Here is a 6,000-nt window from a genome sequence, read left to right as displayed (position 1 = left end):
CCATCATGAGGCTCAATACTACGCAGTACTCTACAAGTTTTATTCCAGCTGTTACCAAGTTGTGGAATGATCTTCCTAATCGGGTAGTTGAATCAGTAGAACTTCAAAAGTTCAAAGTTGGAGCAAATGCTTTTTTGTTGACCAGGCGGACATGAGTCTTTTTATAGTTTATTTATGACATATTTGTTTTTGATGTTGTTAATAGTTTATATATGACATGTCTGTTTTGACGTTGTTACTTTTTTAGAATGATTTATTGTTAATTTGTTCTCTTCACTTATTTATTTCTTTATTTCCTTTCCTCACTGGGCTATTTTTCCCTGTTGGAGCCCCTGGGCTTATAGCATCTTGCTTTTCCAACTAGGGTTGTAGCTTGGATAGTAATAGTAATAATAATGATAATAATATTCTTCACATATTCTCCTCTGTCCTCATACACCTGACAACACTGTGATTACCAAACAATTCTTCTTCTCTCAAGGGGTTAACTACTGCACTGTAATTGTTCAGTGGCCACTTCCCTCTTGGTAAGGGTAGAAGAGACTCTTTAGCTATGGTAAGCAGCTCTTCTAAAAGGACACCCCAAAATCAAACCATTATTCTCTAGTCCTGGGTAGTGCCATAGCCTCTGTACCATGGTCTTCCACTACCTTGGGTTAGAGTTCTCTTGCTTGAGGGTACACTCGGGCACACTATTCTATCTAATTTCTCTTCCTCGTGTTTTGTTAAAGTTTTTATAGTTTATATAGGAGATGTTTATTTTATTAATCTTAAAGTATTTATTTTAGCCTTGTTTCCTTTCCTTGCTGGGCTATTTTCCCCGTTGGAGCCCCTGGGCTTATAGCATTCTGTTTTTCTAACTAGGGTTGTAGCTTAGCAATTAATAATAATAATAATAATAATAATAATAATAATAATAATAATAATAATAATAATAATAGTAGTAGTTTAAAGTATAATAACATCTTGTTTATGTCTCTCGCCAGAGACTCCACCAGCAGAGGTCAAAGTTCAATAGGTGAGGTCAAAGTTCAAGAGGGTAAAAAAGGGGCACATAGCTGTTAGCACTCTCTTTGCGCCCCTCCTCAGACGTGTGTGCGTATGTGCGTGCAATCTATGTGGGCGTGTCGTTGCGTATAGCTGTATGTGTCAGAACTAAATCATCACATTGAATAAATGTGCCTTAAATTACATACTGTAGTTTGAGTTTATTTTTATAAACAATCTTTGGATTTGCTTCAAGTTTTTTTTTTAGTTTTAATGTAAGCTTTTTCTCAAGGCTATTTAGGCTTAACTTCTGTTATTATTATTATTATTATTATTATTATTATTATTATTATTATTATTATTATTATTATTATTATTATTATTATTATTAGCTAAGCAACAACTCTAGTTGGAAAAGCAGGATGCTACAAGCCCTATAAGGATTTTCTTTATTTCCTTTCCTCACTGGGCTATTTTCCCTGTTGGGGCCCCTGGGCTTATAGCATCCTGCTTTTCAAACTAGGATTGTAGCTTAGCATTTATTATTATTATTATAAGGGCTCCAACAGGGTGGCGGTGGAGAGAGAGAGAGAGAGAGAGAGAGAGAGAGAGAGAGAGAGAGAGAGAGAGAGAGAGAGAGAGAGAGATACCTCTAGTCTTATCTTATGGCAATATATGATCAGAGTTCAAGTTTAGAGGGACAGTTCAGTATATTAAAAGACTTTAATGAAGTACAATTGAACATTTGAACATTTGCTCCTGTTACGTAAAATTTTGATAGTTTTTGAACAAGTAAACAACATTAATCACACAGTATTACTTACTTTACTTTAAAGGCTGTTTTTATGGTCCTATCACGCGGGGATTCCTGTGCCTTACAGGACCCATAACATCAGTTTATCATATTATTTAATCTCATATTACTCGTTTATTGCTAAATCCACATTATCGAAGCACCCAGAGAATAAGAAAGTCTTCAGTTTCCTCTTGAAAGCCTTAAATATTTTCAGTCTTTCGAATGTCTAATGGAAGCTTATCATATAGTCTAGGGGCCGCATATTAAGCCTTAATATCTTCAGTCTTTCAAATGTCTAGTGGGAGCTTATTATATAGTCTAGGGGCCACATATTTGAAAGATCTAGAACCTACAGTAGACATATATCTAGGCTCCAATAATCTAAAACCATTTGTAACTATTCTCGTGTCAACACGATTTATTGGCTGCACAATATGTAGCAATTCTCTTAGATATTTTGGCATCATATTTAAAGACTCTAGAACCTAAAGTAGACATATATCTAGGCTCCAATAATCTAAAACCATTTGAAACTATTCTTGTGTCAATACGATTTGTTGGCTGCACATATACCAATTCTCTTAGATATTATGGACGTCCGGTTCTATTAACTTGATGGGTTATTGTACATATTTCAAACTCTATTCTCGCTTTAATAGGCAGCCAGTGTAAATCAATTAGTGTAGGAGAAATCCTTTCTCTAGGTGGGACACCTTTTATCAGTCTAGCTCCTCTGTTTATTACAATATTTACTTAATTTACGTTCAGCACTGCTTTTTGGGGGGGCCTATTAAGAGGAACTCTCTATAGGACCTATAAAATCAGTTTATTGTATACAAGGGTAGAAGAGATTCCTTGGCTTCGGTAAGCAGCTCTTCTAGGAGAAGGACACTCCAACTTCAAACCATTGTTCTCTAGTCTTGGGTAGTACCATAACCTCTGTACTATGGTCTTTCACTGTCTTGGGTTAGAGTTCTCTTGCTTGAGTGTACACTCGAGCCCACTCCTCTATCTTATTTTTCTTCCTCTTGTTTTGTTAAAGTTTTTATATTTTATAGAGGAGATATCTATTCTAATGCTGTTACTCATCTTAAAATATTTTTTTTATTTTCCTGTTTTCCTATTCTCACTGGGCTATTTTCCCTGTTGGAGCCCCTGGGCTTATAGCATCCTGCTTTTCCAACTAGGGTTGTAGCTTAGCGAGTAATAATAATAATAATAATAATAATAATAATAATAATAATAATAATAATAATAATAATAATAATGTTGCATATCAAACTGGTGTTTATTGTCCAATCAACATTATTGTAACAATTAGAGAACAATAAAGTTTCAATTTCTTCTTGAACAAGTTATTTATCATCTATCAATTTAATATGAAATGTTTTCATAACAGATTAAATATTTACATAAACACTATTTATGCTAATTTCTTCAATTCCAAACCATAAGCTTTGCAATTTATTGACCAATATATGATCATCAGTTTATAACTTCCATTTGTAGGTTTTCCTGAACATTTCTCGCTCACTTTATCACCAGTCTTGAACTTGGAATCTTTTTTCAAAATGTTCATACCCTTGTGAGTGATATTTGATTATGTGGCACATATCACATGTCATAAGTACCACATCGCAACATAAATACATCTAATTTATCATGATTAGCCTTCAGAAGAATCAGAACTTCAGGATCAATGTTCAACAAGTAATGAGTAGTCCCACATACAGCACATTTCTATACAGGGGTGCCAGACGTACGACATTACCATACATGTACGATTATTTTAAGTTTAGTACGATGTACGATATATACCTTAGGTATATACATATATGTGTGTGTTTAACTAAACAATTATACTAAAATATTTTGAAATAAGTCAATCATGTCACTCCTTGATAATTATATTGAAACTGTGTACAATAATTTTGGGTGAAAAAAACGTATGATAATCCAGTCGAAATAATCTGGCAAGCCTGGTTCTATAATTGAAATCTGGTCTAGGTTACAATCACTTTAAATAAAAGAATTTACTACACCATCTTCATCATCGTATATATTGCATAAACATTATTTTAGGTTTTAATTTTACAATTTCCTAATCTTGTTTACTTCTTCCTCGTTGAGCTTTTCACCGGTAAAGTTTACAACAACATTTCCAAATTCCATTTGAAGTTGACCTCGCATTGAAAATTGGTTTAATCTTTAGTGCATATTCAACATCATATTTCCTGTTAGTGATTCTAGTTTATTAAATTACTAGTAGATTTTTCCCTTGACTTTATCAGTATATATAATTTTCTATACTTTTGGGTCCATCAATGTTTGAAATGTTAACTTAATCAATTCCATAATTTCTATCAGCTTGTCCACCCTTTCAGTAAAATAATGTATCGTCTTCAAATAGTTTAAACTTCAGTTTATGTTCCTGTAGTACTTTTCATAGACTTATAACATATATACGGAATAAAACAGGGCCCAGTAAACTCCCCTGGGGTACCCCTCTGTTTAATTATTCATATAATAAACAAAATTTTCTTGTTTGTAAAGAGCAGTTTCTATCAATCAAGCAATCTTTTAAGTATTCAAAAAGCTTGATTTTCAATACTGGTGGACCGTAATATTAGTAGAAATTTTAGCCAATAATCTGATAGATTTTAACATTAACAAAATGTATGAATTATCATATATCTGAGATAAATGCGTTTCCATGTGGAGTTTTTGTGTACGATTATTGCTTATTTTTGGTAAATTTGGAACCAATTTTAGCCAATAATCTGATAGATTTTTAACACAATTCGTAAAAAATATATGGATTATTATATATCTGAGATAAATACGTTTCCACATAGTGTTATTGAGTAAGATTATTGCTTTTTTGGGGTAAATTTAAGGGCAAATTTTGAAAATTATGGAGTTTTTGTGTACGATTTATGCCTCTTTTTGGTAAATTTGGAACCAATTTTAGCCAATAATCTGATAGATTTTAATCCAAATCGTAAAAAATATATGGATAATCACATATCTGAGATAAATACGTTTCCAAATAGTGTTATTGAGTAAGATTAATGCTTTTTTCTTTTCTTTTTTTTGGTAAATTTGGAACCAATTTTAGCCAATAATCTGATAGATTTTAACACAAATCATAAAAAATATATGGATAATCATATATCTGAGATAAATGCGTTTCCATATGGAGTTTTTGTGTACGATTATTGCTTTTTTGGGGTAAATTTAAGGGCAAATTTTGAAAATTCCATAGACCCGGTCACCCGGATTCTCAATTTTATTTTTTATTTTTGGTAAATTTGAACCAATTTTAGCCAATAATCTGATAGATTTTAATCCAAATCATAAAAAATATATGGATAATCATATATCTGAGATAAATACGTCTCCAAATAGTATTATTGAGTAAGATTATTGCTTTTTGGGGGGTAAATTTAAGGGCTAATTTTGAAAATTCCGTAGACCCGGTCACCAGGGTTGCCAGGTTTTCTAAATGAGAAAAGGTCAATTTCTAATCAACAGAGGCTTTAAAAGGTCAACCCATTAATAGAAAAAGGTCAAAAATATAGTATTTAAGGCTCGGCTTTTTTCATATTACTAAAGGCCAACCTATTTAAATACAAAAGGTCAAATTTGAGTTTTTTTTGGCCGGAAAAAAGGCCAAACTGGCAACCCTGCCCAGAAGTAAAAGAAGAAGTTTTGTAAACAAAACACTTCATCAGAGACTCCCCGTCTAAGAAGTTTATCATGTATATCTTCATTTAACTTCGTTCTGTAAGTATGTCAGGGTTTAATTGATAATGCTAAAGCTTTATTTAATGTTATAGGTGTCATTATATAAAATAAAATCATTAAATTTTTGTTATATTTTGAGATATTAACCGATATTGAAACACGATTTCTCGTACGGTATCAGAGACCTCTCTTACAATACGTTTAAATTGAACTGAGGCCTTTTTTTAATTAAATATAGATATTTATGAGTCATAAATATATATTATACATATTTTACGAATCAATTACCGGTATATATACAGTATAATTTGATTTAATAGCCACAGTTATGTAAAGGCTAAGAATAGAAGACTAGCGTAGGCTACCCTAAGCTAGTTCGGTGTTAATATGGCTATTGAAAATTAATATTAACTAGGACCTAGTAGTTAAGCTGTACCTTAGTGTTTATAACTAGCATTTATTGGAAGTAA

General features: G+C 32.1%; 1 protein-coding gene across 2 annotated transcripts in view; it reads left to right on the top strand.

Annotated features, from left to right (window-relative positions):
* LOC137637111 (ketosamine-3-kinase-like) overlaps nt 1-6,000 on the top strand; it is a 92,700-nt gene that overhangs the window by 1,517 nt on the left and 85,183 nt on the right. The window contains exon 1 of one of the 2 annotated variants that reach the window (XM_068369402.1): nt 5,499-5,569. The exons of the other annotated variant lie outside the window; for it this stretch is intronic. The gene's annotated coding sequence lies outside the window, so the exon portion shown is untranslated. Of the gene's footprint in view, nt 1-5,498; nt 5,570-6,000 lie in introns of those variants that run through there. 2 annotated transcript variants of the gene reach the window in all.

The sequence above is a fragment of the Palaemon carinicauda genome, unplaced genomic scaffold (genome assembly GCF_036898095.1).
Source record: "Palaemon carinicauda isolate YSFRI2023 unplaced genomic scaffold, ASM3689809v2 scaffold539, whole genome shotgun sequence".
Lineage (NCBI taxonomy): Eukaryota > Metazoa > Arthropoda > Malacostraca > Decapoda > Palaemonidae > Palaemon > Palaemon carinicauda.
Note: the sequence above shows the minus strand (reverse complement) of the source record. Positions and strands in the feature narration are given on the sequence as shown.